The sequence below is a fragment of the Mobula birostris genome, chromosome 17 (assembly GCF_030028105.1).
Source record: "Mobula birostris isolate sMobBir1 chromosome 17, sMobBir1.hap1, whole genome shotgun sequence".
Lineage (NCBI taxonomy): Eukaryota > Metazoa > Chordata > Chondrichthyes > Myliobatiformes > Myliobatidae > Mobula > Mobula birostris.
In genome coordinates this window covers 30,540,904-30,562,919 of record NC_092386.1, presented here as the reverse complement: position 1 = coordinate 30,562,919, position 22,016 = coordinate 30,540,904, and positions in this window count along the sequence as shown.

The following is a 22,016-nucleotide window of genomic DNA, read 5'->3' as shown; positions in this document are numbered from 1 at the left end:
AGGCAGGAATTGTCTTCCTCCACAATAAAAGTTCTCTCTGTTGCCCACTACCAGACCACACTCTATCCCAAATTTTGTTGAGGGAGTGATTACCAAACAAATAGAGAAAACAATTCAAAGATATGCTTAAAGCCTCCTTGACAGCGAAAAGTGGAGAACATTCAGGAAGGTACTATCTGAAATTGGTGCCTCATCTGATGTTGGGCAGTCTGTCTGGTTTTATTCATGTGAACATATCAGAAATAGAAGGAGGAGTAGAACCATCTAATTGAGTATTTAATTGGATTATGGCTGATCTGCCTGTAGACTCAACTCCACCTACCCGCCCTTTTACCATCACCCTTCATTCTCCTGCTATGCAAAAATCTATCTAAGTTGTGTTTTAAATATATTAAATTGATTTAATAGGTGGCTTCTACTACTTCCCTGGGCAGAGAATTCACTATTCAACAGATTCACTATTCTCTGGAAAGAACAGTTTCTCCTAACCCCCTTGGTATTGTGGTAATGTCTCACCAGTGGAAACAACTTCCCTGCCTTTATCTCACCTATCCCTTCCATAATTTTGAATGTTTCTATAAGACCTCCTCTTATTCTTCTGAATTAGTTCACTGTTTTAATATAATGTGATACAACTGAATGTCTTGGAATGTATTTCAGAGGATAATCTGCTGTTAGTCTAGAATTGCATATACTGTAGGCCAGATGGCAGGATACAGCAGTATTCCATCCTTTCATAACATCAGTGAAACAGATTTTATGATTGTCTAGTATCTTCATTGTCAGGAATATTGATAGCCACTTTTTATTTTATTATATTTTCACTGGGGGGATTGGAACTTACAACTTCAGATCAGTTGTCTTCTGGATAAGTTCTTACTCAAGCAATCTTTTGAGCTATTACGTGACTGATGGGGCTGAAGAAGGAGCTGCAGTCTCTGGCCAGGTTGGGAGATAGTGCACTGCTTCTGCTGTTTACACTGGACCTCCATTCATTGTCAATGATAAGTTTCAAGGTTGTCAATGCCATCCCTAATGATCTTTCTCCAACTTGAGTGGTCTTGTGCCAGGGATTCCCTTGGTGGTGTTACACTTTTTCAAGGATGCTTTGAAGATACATTTGGCATCAGGATCTGGTTTACTGTCACTGACTTATATGACATGAATATGCAATGTTGATTTATATCATCAACTGATCAGCTATCCCACTGGAACTGCTGGGAGTCAAATTGTGAAATGGATCATTTTCACATTACATCAATCAAGGATGAAGTGTTCTTTTCTCTTTTTTTAAGCTTGAACAGAAATAAAATTAAAATTTAGATCTCATTGCAGGAGAAGAATATCATGGAACACAGTACAATAGTTTCAAAATAAATCAATCATATGATTATTGCAGAATTAACATAAGCTATATTTTCAAATCTTCACAAATAACTAGACTGAGTTTTAAATGATATGATTGGGTTTTAGTAGGTGGCATCGTAGCATAGAGGCTAGCATCAGGGTTCAATTCCTGCTGCTGTCTGTAAGGAGTTTGTAAGTTCTCCCCATGACCACATGGGTTTCCCCCGGATGCTCCATTTTCCTCTCACGTTCCATGGGTTAGTAAGGGTTAGGAAGTCGTGGGCACGCTAAGTTGGCGCCAGAAGCATGGCGACACTTGCGAGCTCCTGAGCACATCCTCCAAATGTTTTGGTTGTTGCCACATATGATGCATCTCACTGAACGTTTCGATGTACGTACCCATGACAAATAAAGCTAATCTTTAAAAAAGGCCGGATGCACAATGTTTGCAAATATTGTGATGTAATGGTGAATGAACCAATTCATAATTTCTTAACTTAGACCACAAGCAAGGTCAGGGCTTGGCCTCGTGCTGTCATATTACACGTGATGGACTAGATTATGCTTCATTGTAGCTGATGCAGCACAGATTGAACTTCTCTGTCTGTCTGCAGCAATACCCAAGTTGTAGACATGTTGAGTGCCAGATACTGAAGCAATTGAGCTCCTACTCTGCCAAAGAGGACTGAGCTAAGCTGTTGGATGCAATTTGTTTTTGGCCCTGCTTATACTCATTCCTTATTTATTTAAATTGGGCTTTTGACTATTATTAGGAAGATGTTTAGCTTTCTTATACTTTCTTAATTTGATTATATATTTGTTTTTAGACTCCGCTGGTGGCGTAGTGGCATCAGTGCTGGACTCTGGGATGAAAGGTCCCCAGTTCGAATCCAGCCGGCTCCCCTGCACGCTTTCCATCCGTGCTGGGTTATGAGCTGGTGATCTCTTTGGAAACTCACCCAGCAGGAGGGAATGGCAAACCACTGCTGTAACTTGCCTCGTACACGGTTCCCCACTACGTCAGAGAGGCGTGGAGGGAAATTGCCCGCTAACCAGAGAATCTCCAGATGCCATGTACCTTTCCTTTATTTGTTTTAAATTAAAAGCAGTGTACAATTCTAATTAATTATTTAAGCATTGAATTGCTTTTTTTGACTTTTTTTTACCAATTACAGCCATTTTAAAACACAGGAGATTCTGCCGATGTTTGTAACCTAGGTGTAACCCACAAAACGCTGCAGGAACTCAGCAGGTCAGGCTGCATCTATGGAGAGGAGCTAATGTTTCAGGCCTAGACCGTTCCCTAAAATATCAACTATGCGACACCCTTCTCTACTCATCCGTCCCAACTAATCTCCCTCCTGGTACTTACTCTTGCAAGTGGAACAAGTTCTACATCTGCCCCTACATCTCCCCCCTCATTACCATACAGTCCTTTCAGGTGAGGTACCCTGTATATCAGTGTGACCTTTGCAAAAAATAGGATTTCCCAGTGGCCACCCATTTCAATTTTACTTCCCATTCCCTTCTGACATGTCAGTCCTCTACTGTCACAATGAGGTCCCAGTCAGGTTGGAGTAACAATGCCTTATATTCGGTTTGAGTAGCCTCCAACCTGACGGCATGAAAATTGGTTTCTCGATCTTCTGGTAATTGCCCCCTTCCTCTCTTTCACCATTCCCCATTCTTGTTTCTCCCTCACAACTTCCCTTCTTACCTGCCCATCACCTACCTCTGTTGCTCCTCCCCCTTCCTTTCTTCCGTGGTCTTCTGTCCTCTCCTCTCAGATTCCCCCTTCTTCAGCCCTTTATCCCTTTCACTTATCAACTTCCCAGCTCTTTACTTCAGCCCTGCCCCTCTCCTGGTTTCACCTATCGCCTGTCACCCTCTACTTCTTCCTCCCCTCACCCTTCCTTCTTATTCTGAATTCTCCTCTTCCTTTCCAGTCCTGATGAAAGGCCTTGCCCCAAAACGTCCTCTTTTCTGTAGATGTTGCTAGGCCTGCTGTTTTCCTCCAGCATTTTGTATGTGTTGCTTTGGATTTCCAGCATCTGCAGATTTTCTTGTGTTTATAAAACTTGTTGTTTCATGATCAGTTTATTGAGTGCTATTAGAACAAAAAGAATTGGACATGTAGAGCTGCAAAAGCCTTGTAGCTAAGAATAAAGAATAGAAAAGATTAAAGATAGGGGGACAACATGTTCCGCCCTTCTCATGCCCCATTGATAAGAAACATTCCATTCAAATTTGTAGATAAGAGTTAACAAATCATACTGCCTTTATCCAAATAATGTGATGCCCCAAAACTTCCACAAAGAGACAGAATTATGGCCATTAGAAGACACATTGAACAATTGCACATATATACTATGACTACTAGGAAACATACTGAACAGTTATATTTGCATAGGTAATCATTTTAAAAAATACAAGCTGGCAAAAACATTAAGCTGCAAAAGAAAATAAGAATTATACAATCTAATCCATCAAAGTAAAGTCTGTCCTCATGCCAGGTATGCAAACCCCCAACATGATCCAGTTTAGCATATTGCAACAGGCAAATGCCCTCATAGGATCAACAATGAGAGTGAAAAGTTTATACCTACTATGATCTGGTCCTTTACAGCATACAACGATCTATAGAATCTTCATTTCTACATCTATCAAGTTTATACAATACATGTTCTTTTCTTTGTTTTCATTGATCCTTGTAATTATTTACATATTTAGTTGGTTTCCAGTATGACTTAATTTAGCATAATTCTTGTTTCTTAACTGCCCCATTACAGAAGTTTTACTATTTGCTTTGTCTTTTCCTAAATTGTTCACTGCATTGAAGTCATTTATGATTTCCAGGTTATACTTGTGCTACACAATAATTTATGAAATGCATCCTGAGAATTTGTTTTTATACACATGCCTGGAACCCATTGTTGGTTCTTTCGATCTGCAGTGAAATGTCTGTGGAAACTTTTTTGAAACAGTGTGAATGCCTGTTTAAACCACTTGTATATTTTCTGCCAAAGATACAGAGAAAGTTTTGGAAAATTCTAGCCCAGCATTATGCAACTTTTATGATTGAATTATGTTTGTTCAAAACAATGCCCTTGGTACATCAGTACTAAATGTATATTGAATAGTTGGTTTCAAGCCATCATTTCTTTCCTCTTGACTGATTTTTGAAATTAAATGTTAAGCTACTAATGCAAAGTCTTCTTTGGGAAACTATGGTAATTATAATGCACAGTCAATCCTCCGATCATGACAAATTAGCTCATCTTTAACATATATTAATTGGACTGCAAATAGACCTAGGAAAAAATCTTGTAATTATGGTTTGTGAATAGAAGATAATGGATAATTCTATTGCATTGCCAAAACTAATAAGTAGATTGGGGTTTCAAGAAAGCAGAGAACAGGCAGAATTTTAATTGATTTGGGAAACAATTAAACGCTAGGTTTTACTTTGATAAAAGAAAAACAGTTTGGCACAGATTATAAAAGATGGTTTGCAAACAGTATCAAGACTTTTATCCTTTCAAACAAAGAAAGGGAAAAACAAGATTTAAAACTGAAATAGATTTAATAACAAGTATAGCAACAGATGTGAATGTCATCAGGTAAAAGCAATTTCTCCCTTTCCTGTTTTTCCTTCCTTTCCACTTCCCTTCTTCTGCCACATTTTCCTGGTGGTTGCTATTCAGCTGAGAAGTCAGCATAGTTCAACTTGTACATTTCTCTCTAAGGATGCTGTCAGTCCTGCTTTATGCTTGCTCAATGTAAAGTGAAATACAACCGTGACAGCTCAGCAGATGAGCTCCAGAGAACTGTAGTGGAATTTGAAGGATTATTTAATTGAAAGTTTAGACATTAAAAAAAAAGAGACATGGCAAAGTAATCTTTGATTTATGGGGTACAAACTTTTAGGTGCAAAGAACGAAGTCCCGAACTGGTTAAGCAGACTTGTGTAGAACCATTAAATCACATAATTTAATCTTACATAAAATTATATATATTTAAAGATTGTTTTAATTCCCAATGCATCTGTAAAGTACTTAATGCTTGTTTTGATTTGAACAATAATGTGCAGAAGGAGTTGAAACCTTTGTGATAGGCACAGGGAGGTAACAGTAAGGAAAAATGGCTGTAAAAAGCTAAGGTGTGATGGAAAGTTAAAAGGTGTGAAGGAATCAAAAAGCTGGAAACAACTGGGAACGGGAAGAGATGGCAGGAATGTGATGGATGGCAAGTGATGACAATCAGAGGAAATGGGGAAGAGGAAAGGACAGAAGAGGGAAAAGATAATTGGTGTAATTAGAGAAAGAGGTGGAGGGAACAGTGCATGATGAAAAACGGAGGAATACTGACTGTAAAAGAACAAGAGGAGAAGAGATTACTGGTAATTCTGTCACACGTTGGCACAACCATTTCCATAATACACCAGAACTCTTTCTATTGCGACTTCCGAACATTAAAGTTGAAAGTTCAAAATTCAAAGTAAAATTTATTATCAGAGCGCATACATGTCGCCACATACAACCCTGAGATTCTTTTTCTGTGAGCATACTTGGCAAATCTATAGAGCAGTAACTGTCAACTGTAAACATCAGGAACTGTTAACTGTAAACAAACTGCACAAATGCAAATATAAATAAGTTTGTAAATAGCAATAAATAGCGAGCATGAAATAACAATATAACAGTCCTTAAATGAGTGTAGCTATCTCCTTTTGTTCAAGAGCCTGATGGTTGAGGGGCAGTAACTGTTCTTGAACCTGGTAGTGCGAGTCCTGAGGCACCTGTACCTTCTACCTGATGGCAGCAGTTAGAAAAGAGCACGGCCTGGGTAGTGAGGATCTTTGATGGTGGATGCTGCTTTTCTACGACAACGTTTCATGTCGATGTGCTCAATGCTTGGGAGGGTTTTACTCGTGATGGACTGGGCTGAATCCAGTACTTTTTGTCGGATTTCCCACTCGAAGGCATTGGTGTGCAGCCAGTCAGCACACTTTCCACTACGCATCCATAGAAATTTTCCAAGGCTTCTGATGACAAGCCGAACCTACGGAGACTCCTGAGGAAGTAGAGGCAATGCCGTGCTTCCTTTACAACAGTATTTATATGATAATAATAATATTTTGTTATGAGATATGACTGAATACCAGGTAATCTCAAGGTTATTGTCCCCTCTGATTAGATACTTGAAGGGACAGGGATGCCAGCTAGGATGTATTTAGAGCACTTTTTAATATTGGAAAGCTTTGTAGTTCACTGAATATCATTTCCACAAGTCAGATGCTGGTGCTGACACTGATGTTGTTACTGATGAAATCAGGTTGAAAAGGTCAGGGTGTCGGGGCTGGAGGAGGGGGATAAGGCTGGTGTTCAGCTCCCTGATTGATGAGGGTTATTTGTCTCCATGCTGAACTGAGGCTGTGATCTACAACTAACGGACTCTTAGGCTGACTTCAGTGATGACTGGCTTTGTGGCCAGACACTCACTTTTGTGAACTCAGTTCTGAATATTATTTGCATACTTTTATTGTTTGTGCGACTTGCTTTTTTTCTCAGCACATTAGGTGTTTGACAGTCTTCCTTTTTTAATGCTTCTATTGGGGTTTCTTTGTTTTGTGACTGCCTGTAACAAGATGAATCTCAAGATTGTATATCGTATACATACTTTGATAATAAATGTACTTTGAACTTTGAACTTCCTCTATCAATTAAGAAAAAGAATGTCTGCTTTCTGAGTACAGCATAATAGAATCACCTTAAAATCGGTTACCCTTATCGAAAGCAATTTAGTTACACCAACTGTTTAGAAGGGAGATTTCTTTTGTCTCCCAGTACATCTGAAAGTCTATCCAAATCAATTAACATATAAAATTTAAACCAGTGGAAAAATCTGGAGCATATAGATAACGTTAAGGCAAAGGTCATTTAGATAAAGAAACATAATTAGGATTAAAATAAAAGTTGTTTGGGAGGAGGATTATCATACAAAATTAAATTGTGCAGGAAAAGGTAATTTTTAGGATCAAATGAAAGAAAATCAAATGAAGTACAGAAAAAGAACACGGGAAGAGGAAAAAGTCTGAATAAAGATTGTGAGTTTTATTAATTTATTAGAAGTAAAAGCATAATCAGAGTTTAATTGGTGACAGTGAAGGAAATTTCAATGAAGGAACTGTCCCTTTGAATGCAACTTGTGTTCTGGCAATTCCTCCAAAGCTGATATATCTTCATCACCTCCCCTTCCTCCACCAGCAACCTAGACCCAGTCCTATCTCTGATTGTCATCCTCATTTTTCTAACTCTCTCATGTTCTCTTTGCTTTCTTAAATCTATTTCTTGCTGTTGTTTGAGACACTTGCATGCAGCCCTCACCAAACAAGAAACAGTCCACCTCGACTCATTTCAAATCATGGAGGGGGTCTTCAATATTACCATCAGCATATAACCTGTAGCCCCAGAGGTCCCAACACACTAGACCACTGCTATACTATGATAAGGAATGCTCATACTGCGTCAAGTTTTGACCTGCTGTATGTTCAGAAAAGCCCTGCTTCACACCACTGTTGTAACATGTGGTTATTTGAGTTACTATCACCTTCCTGTCAGCTTGAATCAGTCTAGCCATTTTCCTCTGACCTCTCTCATTAACAATATGTTTTCACACACAGAACTGCTGCCCACGGGATTTTTTTTTTATTTTTCACACCTTTCTCTGTAAACTCTGGTGACCATTGTGTGTGAAAATCCCAGGAGATCCGCAGTTTCACTCAGACCACCCCATCTGACACCAACAATCATTATATGGTTAAAGTCACTTAGATCACATTTCTTCCCCATTCTGATGTTTGGTCTGAATAACAACTGAACCTCTTGACCATGTCTGCATGCTTTTATGCATTGAGTTGCTGCCACATGATAGTGTGATGAGATATTTGCATTAATGAACAGGTATTCACACATACCTAATAAAGTGGCCATTGGGTATATTTAAACAAAATGACTATAAATTTCATTACATATTAGTTCAGTCAATTGTAAGCAAATTAGACATTCAAACCACCTCCCACCTTTTCATGCCTAGTTTCATCCTGAGGGGAAAAAAGTCAGATGTATCAGAATTACACTTGAGTGTAGGGAATTACAGAAGCATGAGAGAGGAGTTGGCCAGAATTGATTGGAAAAGAACACTGGCAGGGATGAGAGCAGAGTAGCAATGGCTGGAATTTCTGGAAGCAATTTGGAAGGCACAGGATATACACGTCCATAAGAGGAATTAGTATTGTAAAGGAAAGATGACACAACTATGGCTAACAAGAGAAGTCAAAGTCTACATAAAAGCCAAAGAGAGGGCATACAATATAGCAAAAAATAGTGAGGAGTTAGAGGATAGAGAAGCTTTTAAGTACCAACAGAAAACAACTAAAAAAGTCATTAAGATGTTAAAGATGGAATACAAAAGTAAGCTAGCCAAAAATATTAAATAAGATACCAAAAGTTTCTTCAGATGTATAACGTGTAAAAGAGAGGTGAGAGTGGATATTGGACTGCTGGAAAACGATGCTGGAGAGGTAGTAACGGGGGACAAGGAAATGGTGGATGAACTGAATAAGTATTTTGCATCAGTCTTCATGGTGGAAGTGACTAGCAGTATGGTGGGAGTAATAGATGTTGGGGTTATAAAGTGTGTGAAGTTACCATAACTAGAGAGAAGGTTCTAGGGAAACTGAAAGGTTGGGAAGGTAGATAAGTCACCTGGGCCAGATGGTGTACACCCCAGAGTTCTGAAAGAGGTGGCTGAAGAGATTGTAGAGGCATTAGTGATATTCTTTCAAGAATCATTCGATTCTGGAATGGTTCTGGAAGACTGGAAAACTGTAAATGAAACTCCACTCTTCAAGAAGGGAGAGAGGCCAAAGAAAGGAAACTATAGACCAATTAAGTTGACCTTAGTGATTAAGAAGATGCTGGAGCTAATTATTATGGATGACGTCTCAGGGTACTTGGAGGCACATGATAAACTAGGGAGTAGTCAGCATGGTTTCCTCAAGGGAAAATCTTGCCTGATAAATCTGTTGGAATTCTTTGAAGAAATATCAAGCAGGATAGACAAAGGAGAATCAGTTGATATTGTGTACTTTGATTTTCAGAAGGCCTTTGACAAGGTGGCACACATGAGGTTGCTTATCAAGTTACGAGCCTATGGTATTACAGGAAAGATTGGCAGGAGGCATAGAGTGGGAATAAAGGGAGCCTTTTCTGGCTGGTTGCTGGTGACTAGTAGTGTTCTACAAGGGTTTGCAGTGGGACAGGTTCTTTTTACATTATATGTCAATGATTTGGATGATGGAATTGATGGCTTTGTTGCAAGGTTTGCAGACGATATGAAGATAGGTGGAGAGGCAAGTAGTTTTGAGGAAGTAGAGAGGCTACAGAAGGGCTGAGACAGATTAGAAGAATAGGCAAAGAAATGGCAGATGGAATAGAGAGTTGGGAAGTGTATGATCATGCACTTTGGTAGAAGAAATGAAAGGGTTGACTATTTTCTAAATGGGGAAAAATACAAAAAAAATGAGGTGCAAGGGGACTTGGGAATCCTTGTGCAGTATGCCGTAAAGGTTAATTTGTAGTTTGAGTCTGTGGTGAGCTAGGCAAATGTGGTTCTCATTCTTTTCAAACGGAATAGAATATAAAAGTAAGGATGTAATTTTAAGACTTTATAAAGCACTAGTGAGGCCTCACTTGGTGTGTCGTGAACAGATTTGGGTCCCTTAAGGATGTGCTGAAATTGGGGAGGGTGCAAAAGAGGTTCACGAAAATGATTCCAGGATTGAATGGCTTGTTGTATGAAGAGGTTTGATGGCTCCGGGCCTGTATTCACTGGGTTTCAGAAAAATGAGGGGTGATCTCATTGAAACCTATCAAATAGTGAAAAGCCTTGATAGAATGGATGTGGGGAGGATGTTTTCTATGGTGTGAGAGTCTAAGCCCAGAGGACACAGCCTCAGAATAGAGGGGCGTCTTTTTAGAACGGAGATGATGAGGAATTTCTTCAGCCAGAGACTGATGAATCTGTGGAATTCTTTGCAACAGGGAGCTGTGAAGATCAAGTCCTAATGTATATTTAAAGCAGAGGTTGATGGATTCTTGATTGATGAGGGCATGAAGAGATACAGATAGAAGGCAGGAGATTGAGGTTGTGAGGAAAATTGGATCAAACCCAATGGGCCAAATGGCCTAATTCTGCTCCTATATCTTATGGTCTTATGGTCTCATAACCCGCTCTATTTTCCCTTTTCTACTGCTCTTATAATTTTCTATAATGGTTAGCTTAGGTACTTCCTGTGGTACCATGTTCCATAACTCCATTCCTCTCTGATTCAAGATGTTTCTACCAGATGAATTATTTGCTTTCTCAGTGATCATCTAAGTTAAACGCTTCGAGCTTTTCTTTCCACTATAATGAAACACACTGTCTTCTCTGCTAGTACTCACAAAAAAATTCACAGACACCGTTGCGACACCAGGGACATGTAGCACATGTGACAAGGTATACAAACCATACCAGTCCACCTTGCGTGTTGACAACAGTGACACCTCCCTTCCTCATAGGCTGATTGCCTTCTATGTATGATTTGGTGCAATGAAAGATGTGATGTTGAGGAAAGCCCTCTCTCCCCCAAAGAGCGGGCACTCTGTTTGGTAACAGCTGAGGTACAGAGGATCATAGCCAGGGTATAACCATGCATACCCGGTTAGATGCTGAGAACTGCGTGGGCCAGCTAACAGAAGTCTTAATGGATATCTTTAACATCTCTTTGAAACTGTCTACTGATCCTGTAGGGTTCAAGATCGTCACCATCATTCTGGTGCCCAGGAGAGCAATGGTAACTGGCCTAAATGTTACAAACCAGTGATACTGACTTCAACAATAATGAAGTGCTTTGAGCAGCTGGTAATGGATCATAGGAAATCCCACCTTCCAGCTACATTGGATGCCTTTCAGTTCACCTACCTCTGAAACTGGTCCACCAATGATGCCATAGCCTCGACCCTCCACTCCTTGTTCCACCTAAAGAATGATACCTCATATGCTAGGTTGTTGTTCATAGACCAGTTCAGTGTTTAATAAGATCATCCTTCAGAAGCTGGTCCTCTTTGGGACTCTGGATCTTGGACTTGACGGAAAGATACCAGTCAGTTGAAGTCGACAGCAACATCTTAAGTTCCATCATGCTGAGCACAGATGCCCCCCAGGGCTGTGTGCTCAGCCTGCTGCTGACTTACCAATACACCACCAGATTCAATTCAAACCACATCACCAAATTCTCTGATGATACAAAAGTGGTTGGCCTCATCAGCAACAATGAGGAGTCAGCATACAGAGAGGAGGTAGAGAGGCTTGTCAAATGGTGTTAGAACAACAATCTGAGTTTCAGTGTGGATAAGATGAAAGAGGTGATTATGGATTTCAGGAAGGCGTAAGTTGACCACCCTCCATTACACATCAAAGACTCTGCTGTGGAGAGAATGAAAAGCACAAAGTTCCTTGTTATACACATAATGGATGATCTAGCTTGACCCACAACACCTCCTCATTAGTCAAGAAGGCACAGCAGCATCTACAATTTTCAAGGAGGTTGGTATGTGTGTAAAATAGTTCTAGAATTTTTACTCATGCAAGTTTGTCTTTGATAAAGAACAAACATGACAGTATGTAAGCTGCAAGGCTCCCCATCTCCATTCAAACAACTTTCTACAGGAGCACCATCGAGAGTGTCCTGTCTGGGTGCATCACTGTATGGTACGAAAGCTGCAAGGCATCAGACCGCAGAACACTACAGAGGATCAAATATCGCTGTGATGATTGTACGCTCTAGTATCAATTGTTTGGTGACAATAAAGTAAAGTAAAGTAAAGGGGATAGTAAAGAGGATCAATTGGGTCTCCCTCCCCCCATTTGTGATATTTACCGGGACCACTGTATACAAAGGGCCTGACACATTGCTATGAATCCCTACCACCCATCCCTCTTTGACCCACTACCAACAGGAAGGAGGTACAGGAGCATTGGGACTAGGACTGCCAGACTGGGTAACAGCTTCTTCCCTCAGGCTGTGAGACTTATGAATACCCTGCCACCACGGAGGTCTCTGGAGCACCCAGAGGAAACCCACATGAGAACGAACCCAGAGAACCCAGAGAATGAACAAAATCCTTACAGGTAGTAGCAGAATTGAACCTGGGTCGCTAGCACAGTAATAGCATAATTCCAAAATGAAGTCCTCATATAAATATATATTACAATTTAAGATCAATTAGGCTACTTGATGGTTGTGTTTTACTATTACTTTGGAAATTAAAAACATACAAGAGATTTTAAAAAGTGCCTCTTAGTGTTTCCGTACATGAAAGAACTAGATTAAATTTAAAAGCTTCCTTGAAGCACTGGAAACAGCAGAAACTCACAATAGTGCTTGACTTGGTTTGTGGTGCGACCAGCTCTTTCAGATCATTGGTTTTGACCACAGAATTTTATACAAAACATTGCAGAAACTTTAATTGTGGGAAACAGTATTTTTCTTTAAGATTCCATAATTGCATTAGTATTTGATTGTTTTTCATCCAACTGCTCCCATAGATCCACTGTAACTGAGTGGAAAGTCTCGAAAAGTAGCTTTATCTTTTCCAGTGTTTCTGCGGATGAAATTGTCCTTCATTGAAGACTGGGTGCTGGACAAGCAGCCTAGAATGGTCCCACTGAGCTCATGAAGAGATCAAAGTTGAGTACATAGTGCATATAGTCTGTTTAGAAAGTAAGTTGGAATAAGAGAAGCTTTGTTAAATCTAGACTGAGACAGAATAGAGATGGAAGCAGGGAGTGGAGATGGAATGCTGGTTGACAAATGGGGAGGGGGAAGGTGGAGCTGGATAGTAGATAGGGGGCCTGGCTGGGAACACACATTGATTTGAGTAAAGTTTTGTGGAAGCACAAAAAACAAAACCACCTTGAATGTATTTCACCCCTAGTACATAGAATGAGGGTAAAATGGAATTCCTGTCATATGAATTTTTAGAATATAACAATTAGTTACATTGCACAGAGGAAGTCATGAGCAACAATGCTTTTTGGGTGCTAGGAGGAATATAACTGGACTAGGACATAGGGAAAATTTAGTCTTCCCCCTCCACCAATATTCCACTGCTGCAAATGCCACCACTCCCTATCGGACCACACCCACAATCCTATCTTCTCCTAGTTCCGCACCTGCTTATAAATTGTTCACTCTTTAACATTCCCCAAACTAATGAAAGGCCAATGAACTGAATCATTCACTTCTTGTTTGTCTTGTTTGTCATTAAACTTGTTTACCTCTTTGCAAATTGTCTACCAATAGGCTGCTTCCTGTTTTCCTGTTTTAATCTCAGATTTAACTTGCATTTGCTGTGGAAATAAGTAACCTTCATTCCATTCATCTTCATATGTGTGTCATGTAAAGTCCATAGGTTTTCAAGTTATCCTTCATAATTATTGTTATTGTATTCTCAATAAATCATTGACAAATTGCTGTCAGTAAGTTGTCACTTGCTAGCATTTTTATGTGCAGTGTGACAATGACTCCAGACCTAACTGTTTGAGCTGCTGATAATGCCTTTCTGAGCTCCCTTGCACTTGAGCATGAAATTCCCATTAGATATGGCCTGGTGCAATGCTTGATAACTTTTCCATTTTAATATTCGCAGAAATGAATAATGCAGCTTCGGTACAATATCGTGCTGGGACTGACATCCTGCTCTTGCAATATTTAGAAGTTCCTTTACTTAGAATATGCAAGGTAAAAAAAAAATTGCCCATTTGGAACATAAACCTTTACTGTTAAGAACCAATAAATCCTTCTCCCATCTTTCGTAATGTAAGAATCTCCACAACCGATCTGCACAAAGTAAGCTCAACAATATGTTCCGTTTGGTATCCTTGATGGATGGGGGGGGGGGGGGGCGCGTGGTGGTGTTGTGGGGAAGTGGTAAGAGTTAGCCTGGATACTGAAGATAATTTCCCTGCAACATTTTGGAACAGTACTAACTGATCTTTTATATGCATGTGATACAGCAGTTTGTTACCATATTTTAAATATCTAAAAAAACCTCTAAACTCAGGATTGCAGCACTCCTTCAATACGATATGTGGGAAGATGAAACAAAATTCATGACTTCCCTGTTGTAACAGCAATAAAATGCCTGAATATGTTGACAAGATGGGTGTCAAGTTTAGTTCTAGGCTTTGGTCACTCAAGTAGGCCCGTCTGAGGTGATTTATTGGAAATCATGTTGTAGTTTCCAGTAAACTGCATATGGGGGTCTTGCCATATATGGAGTTGTTACTGAGTTGTAGGGGAAACAAATGAGACTCTGAACAGTATAAAACTAAGGTGTTTCAAGGGATTTTTGGAACTTCTCCATGGGCTGGATTGCAACCAGTGCCTGGCGACCTTGATGCCCTTTCATGTCTCATCGAAGTCTCGGGTTCGACGGCAGCTATAGACTGAGTGGTTAAGAAGGGGTGCCATGGCAGTGTAACGGTTAATACAGTTTGGGACATCGGAGTTTGGAGTTCAGTCCTGGCATCCTCTGTAACGAGTTTGTACGTCCTTCTCATGGAATGCATGGGTTTTCTTTGGGTGCTCTGGTTTCCTCCCATAGTGCAAAGACGTCCCAATTAGTAGATTAATTGGTCATTGTGAATTGTCCTGTGATTAGGCTAGGGTTTGAGTTAAGGTTAAATGCTAAGGTGTGCTGGGGCAGCAGGCTGAGGGTAGCAGACACCAAAAGAATCAACAAACTCATCCGTAAGGCCAGTGATGTTGTGGGGATGGAACTGGACTCTCTGACAGTGGTGTCTGAAAAGAGGATGCTGTCTAAGTTGCATGCCATCTTGGTCAATGTCCCCCATCCACTACATAATGTACTGGGTAGGCACAGGAGTACATTCAGCCAGAGACTCATTCCACCGAGATGCAACACAGAGCGTCATAGGAAGTCATTCCTGCCTGTGGCCATCAAACTTTACAACTCCTCCCTTGGAGGGTCAGACACCCTGAGCCAATAGGCTGGTCCTGGACTTATTTCATAATTTACTAGCACAATTTACATATTACTATTTAACTATTTATGGTTCTATTACTATTTATTATTTATGGTGCAACTGTAACGAAAACCAATTTCCCCCGGGATCAATAAAGTATGACTATGACTATGACTATGAAATTGGGGGTTGTTAGTTGCACACTCGAAGGGTTGAGAAGGCCTAAATCTCACTGTATCACTAAATACATAAAATAAAATATAAAGAATATAGAAACAGCTCTGCTAATTGTTAATTGCTGGTAAGTATTAGTGTGAATTTCATGTAATCTTGAGTGTGACTTATTAGTGAAGAATCAATTAAATAAGTCTGAGTTTTGTTCCAATTGAACTGGACCGGATTTGTAGCTGTAGGCAGAAATTGAATTGGAGATGTAGTTGAAAATTAAACAAAATTACTTGAGTTTCTAATATCTTTCTTCTTTTATTTCAAAGGAATCAAAAGAAACCTGAGCTCTGTTTTGAAACTCCACACTGAAATTACAAATTAGGCTGTGGGGGCAATCTAGTGACGTAGAGGTGTCAATGATATCAATTGATCCACACATACAGTAACTTGTATGCAGTCCCAACATTCATCCTGAAAAAATCTCCCATACACTGGCATTCAATTGTTTGAAAATCCTGATGGCTCGGCATTTGGCTCTCTCATTAATTCAGAATTTGATGCAGGGATTTAGAGTTCAAGTAAGGCATGCTGTCAGAGATGCTGTGTGGACTATGTTCCACATGTAGCTGAGGTGGAGTTCAGGGCAGTACTGAAGGCATGAGTAAGGGTGTGACCAAAGCCAGGGGTTGGAGTGCTTGTATTTTTCCTGTTCCTTTTAAAATTCGGAGTTCACTGAAAATTAATCATATTACTGTATAACATGGAAAAATATGTTTGGTATTAATAGGAGTAACTTCCAATAGTTGGGAAAATCTGTTAGGTTGGAATCAAGTCCCAAGGGTGATGGATAATCAGCATGACAATGACAGAACTGAACATAATCTTTTGAAATGGGAAACCCTAGAAGTTATATATGTAACAGGGATGATACCTGTGTTGTATCTTAATGCAGAGATTTGCTGAGATCAGAGTTTTTTGTTGATACCCCAACAAAATAAATTTGGAAGAGGTTTTGAGAGGGAGTGCAGCGGTCCTCCTGTATTGTATTTTATGTGCTCTTTGTCTTGTGCAAGACTTAGCCTGAAATTCTCTAATGTCACTGTCTTCCTCTGCATTGGTTTTCCGCTAGTTGACAGATTCATGGGCTAGTGTCCCCATCTCCAGTGATGCACAAGATTTTTTTTCAGTGGGACCATTGATTTAGCCGAGCGTCACATGAGAATTAATTTGGATATTAATTTTTATCTTTTTAACTTAGTGATATAGCACAGAATAGGCCCTTTGAGCTGCACTGCCTAGCAACACCCGTCAAGCCCAATTTAACCCTAACTTAATCGTGGGATAATTTACAATAGCCAATTAACCTATCCAGTATATCTTTGGACTGTGGGAGGAAACTGGGGACTCAGAGAAAACCCACACGTTCCACTAGGAGGATGTCGGCGTTTCAGGCCGAGATCCTAACGAAGGGTCTCGGCCTGAAACGTCGACCGCACCTCTTCCTAGAGATGCTGCCTGGCCTGCTGCGTTCACCAGCAACTTTAATGTGTGTTGCTTGTAATAGCATTATGCTAACCACTGAAATACTGTATGTTATTACTTTATGAGATCCAATGTATATTCAGCAGTGTTACTGATAGTCTGCTACTTGAGGAGTGATGCATTGAAAATGTATGTTGTTTTTTCTGATGTTATTGTTATCCAATGCAGTTCTCAATGTCAGAAACAGCCTGGAGTAAAAATATTTATTTATAAGATTATGTGTATTACTACAAGTCAGAATGACAGATATTGTAGGTAGCATCTCTTACTAATATTCCAGATTTTGCCTAAACTCGACTGGGTGAGGGAAACATGGAGCAGTACGACCTGAAACATTTTAAAATAGTGTATTAAAAGCCAACCAAACACCATAAATAAAATTATATTAACAGAAGCAATACAAATAGTATGACCTGAATTCTACTGAGGGCACGGCATAAAATGTGATTGCTCCCATAGGAACTCTGTATTCTGCACCTTACACGGTTTTAACCACAGCATATCCCCCTCTCTCACACATACACACAAACTTTCTCAGACTCCATTTTATATCTGAACTTCTGAAATTACATGCTAACTGAGTTTTGCATCCTTGGTGGCACATCTACTCCCAACACGTTAAACCTGTGAAGAAGCTGGTTCAATAGAATTAGGCCCTTTTATTATCACTGGTGGTGCAGCTTCGATTATTTCATCAACCAGTAGGTTTTTCTCTTTTGATGCACAACTAATCCATGTGCTAACAAGAAGGTGATGAAATGACAGTACCTGCTCCACTCCCCGCAATAGTGGGGACAGGTGTAACGTTAGCCCTGTCACATCCTGGTTTCTTAAATGTTTTATTAATGTTCCTACACTACTTAGGTACATATATAGCTAGTGTGCCTAAGGCTTTTGCACAGTACTGCGGTAATTTTATGTATTGCACTGTAGTTCTGCTGCAAAATTTAACAAATATCATGACATATTTGAATGATGATAAGCTTGATTCTGATATGGACCTCTATTATGGATTGAGAGTGGGGAAGGGGCAGAGAGAAGGGAGTTGTAGTTGTAGAAAAGAGAAAGGGAGAGCCTAGTGAGAGACATACCGTAATGATCAATAAATTATTTGTTTGGTATCAGATAACCTTGGCTGTTATCTCAAGGCTGGGTGTCTCAGCATCTGTGCCATCCTTCGCTCCTGGTACTCCTTCTCTACCACCTGTCTCACACCCTTCCCACAGTGCTTCACCCTTGCTATTCCCAACACCCTTTGCTCCTGTCAGATGAACAAAATCCCTCTCCACTCCATGTTGAGAAATACAGTCTTGTGCAAGTCTTAGGCACCCTAGCTATGTACGTATGTGTGCCTAAGATTTTCGCACAGTACTGTAAATCTCAAATTTCTAATAAGAAGGTTTGTCCAATACAGCTTGTAAATTTACTCTGTATTCTCTTGTTCTTGTCTTTATATAATGTGTAAGTTGTGCTGGAAAGTAGTTAATCATTAGATAGCCAGAGCACATTCATAAGCTTGGATAACATTCACATTAAGTGAGGAGCAATTTTAGCATTCAGTTTCAAACATATTGCACACTGTTATGATCAGATCAAGCTATTTGCTTATTATGAATATTTAGTACAGATAAAATTCCTACTGTAGAGGGTAGTTTTCTTCTCAAGCAATAAAAACTAATCTTGAAATAGAAATAAAAATACTTAAAAGAGAACTGAATAAATCAGATTTACTTTTTATCTTTGAATACATATTTTCTTTGTTACGGACCTGTTTAGCCCACTATCACTAATCAACATGCTTCACCCTGCATCTTTGTCCATAAACCAGAATGCATTTTGACCATGATTCTCTCGCAATCTCTCCGCAGTATCATTGGTGAAAGAATGTTGAAATCTTTACCACAAAGGCTAATATTATATTCAGAATCTACATTCATTTTGAGAAGTCCCTGTGGAGAAGGCAGATGTTTTCCCACTGCATGTCTCTATAAATTAAAGTTGTAATTTATATATATATATCTATATTCTGCATACTTGATCTCTTTAAATGTGGACGTACAACAACTGTTAGCTACATAGATCTTAAAGGACTGAAAAAGCCATTATTGGTCTAAGTAAAAGAGTAGAATCATATATTTTGTATAAAGTGATTCACTATGTCAATATTTAAAACACTGGCTTCCATTTACATTTTTCCATTTCTCTGTGCTGCACATTTTTTTCTATGTGTGTTGCATATTGTTTCTATATATAGCACAGTACCATGCAAAAGTCTTAGGAACATGTATATTCAGCTAGGGTGCCTATGACTCTTACACATTACTGTAGTAATTTTATGTATTGCAATGTACTGCTTCTGCAAAAAAAAAACAAATTTCATGACCTATGTGAGTGCTGAGAAACCTGATTCTGTTATGGGTTTGTATTGTGGACTGAGAGTGGGAGGGGGGCAGGGAAAGGGGATTTCGCAGGGAATCATGTCTGGGAAAAGAGGAAGGGAGAGGAAGGCAGCAGGAAGCACCAGAGGGGCCTTCTGAATTGATCAATAAACCAATTGTTTGTAATCAAATGACCTTGTCTGGTATCTCTCTCAGAGCTGGGTGTGTCTGCACCCTGCCTCCGCTCACCCTGCCCTTGGCACTTCTTCTCCACCGCCTGTCCCACACCCCAGCTCACTCCACCCTCAACAACATCCTCTGCTCCTGCCAGACTTACCAATTCACTCTCTGCTCCACGGAAACAAGTGCTGTACTCTGCCAAAGTCTAAGCACCCTGGCTATATATAGACAAGGAAACAAGCTTCAAAGTTAGCTTTCTAAACTGCAATTCTTTCACTAACAGAATACAAATCCCTAAAGATGATAACACCTCAAGTTAATCTCAACTCCATTCAGTTTTTATTATGTGGACTGTTACTTCCAGATGTTTTATCAGTGATCAATACAAGGCTTAAGAAAACATTGCTGAAGACTGTTGTTCATCTCGAATAAATAATTACAATTTACAGCAAAAACAACCCGCTGATTTTAGTTTTTCAAAAATAAAATTACCATTTTATGAAACATTCATGTTTTGTGTGTCCTGTTGGAAAAACAATTCAAATTGTTTTCCTGAAGAAAATGCTGAATGTTTGCACTCAGCTTTCTACAGTAAGCACTTCCCTTATTCATTGGTAGCAGAATTGTAGACAAGCATTATAGTTGTTACAAAAAATAAATGTATGTAAGAAAATGTCTTATTTATATTGTGGCGTAAAATATCTATGCTCAGTTGCAACATATATAAAATATACGTATAAAGTTCACATCTTCAGTTTTGATCATCATTAATTTTACTGTCAAAGATGTATCATCTTTGTTTTGTTGCAGTCAATGTTCTCTTTTTCCTCTTAGAATATAGTGCTTCCTCAAGGAATTGACTGAAATTGACCATATAGAATAGCTCATCCTGATTCATTCAATAAGGAGTCAATCATTAAGGACCCCCATCACCCATGCCCTCTTCTCATTCCTACCGTTATGGAGGAGGTTCAGGAGCCTGAAGACACGCACTCAACATTTTAGGACTGGCTTCTTTCTTTCCTCTGTCAGATTTCTGAATAGACAATAAACCAATAAATGAGCACCACTTCACTATTTTCATTCTGTATTAAAATTTATTTTAAGTCTTTTATATATCCAAATATATATTTCTTATTGTAATTTATAACTTTTTAATGTATTGTACTGTACTGTTGCTGTAAAACAACAAACCATGATGAATGCCGGTGATTTTAAACCTAATTCTGATTCTGAATATTTGAGGCCAGTTTGTTCTGGAAAGGATCAGTGGCTCTAGGGCAACTATTCCTGTTCAGTCATTCAAGGTAAGAAGGCACTGGCTTATGTAAATCTGCTACATATTCAGAACGAACTGAGAGACAGATGTTAATTAATCTGTCACTATGCTCTATCACTGAGCTCCAAATGGAACTAAAGACAGAACCAAGTCATGCTGGGATCTGTTAGCATAATGCTGGGGGGTCTGGTTCTTTGATTTCACAGGTACCGGTGTTGAATTAGGGAATATTCTGGAGAGAGACAATTTTATTTCAATGATTTTGATAATGTTCTAGCACTTAAAATCATTGTATAATAATAGTTTAAAATATTTACACCAACCTTAATCATTTTAAATTGTCTCTGAGCATTAGCCCTCTTGCTATTGTTCGTTTTTGGAGAGTAATATAAATTTCTTGGCTTCAGCAAAAATAACTTGGGCAGTTTATGGTAACTTCAGTGAGTGCTACATTATCAAAAGTTTACTCCTGGAATGGGAGAATTATTTTGGCTCCATTATTCATTTGTTCATAGAGCTATACAGAAGAGTTAATGGCAAATATATTTTTCTGCAAGACAATAATAATGCAAAATTATGTACATATAGTGAGATGTAATAACAATATACAAATGTGTCAGAGTGTTATGACACATAGTCACAGAGGTACACCTGCAAAAACAGGCTCCTGGGTCCCTTGAATCTGTACCAACATTCATCACCTATTTGCACTAGTTCTACATTAAACCCATTTTTAATCCTTCCAATATTCCCATCTACTCCCCTCAGATTCTACCTCTCACCCATATACAAGGGGCAATTTCCAGTTCATTTGCATCATCTTTGGAATTACATTTTATTTAGCTAGGGATTGTATTTAAAGTTAACCCCAGTGTTGTTATTGCATCTGATCAAAATTTGAGCTCCGCGTTTCAAATATGTGGAGCGGAACATGGAGTTTTTAAATTGGAAACAGTGATGTTTTATGCATTTAGATTCTTCCTGCACATGTAGCATTCATGCTTCTATAGATTAGTGTAGTCTTTCAT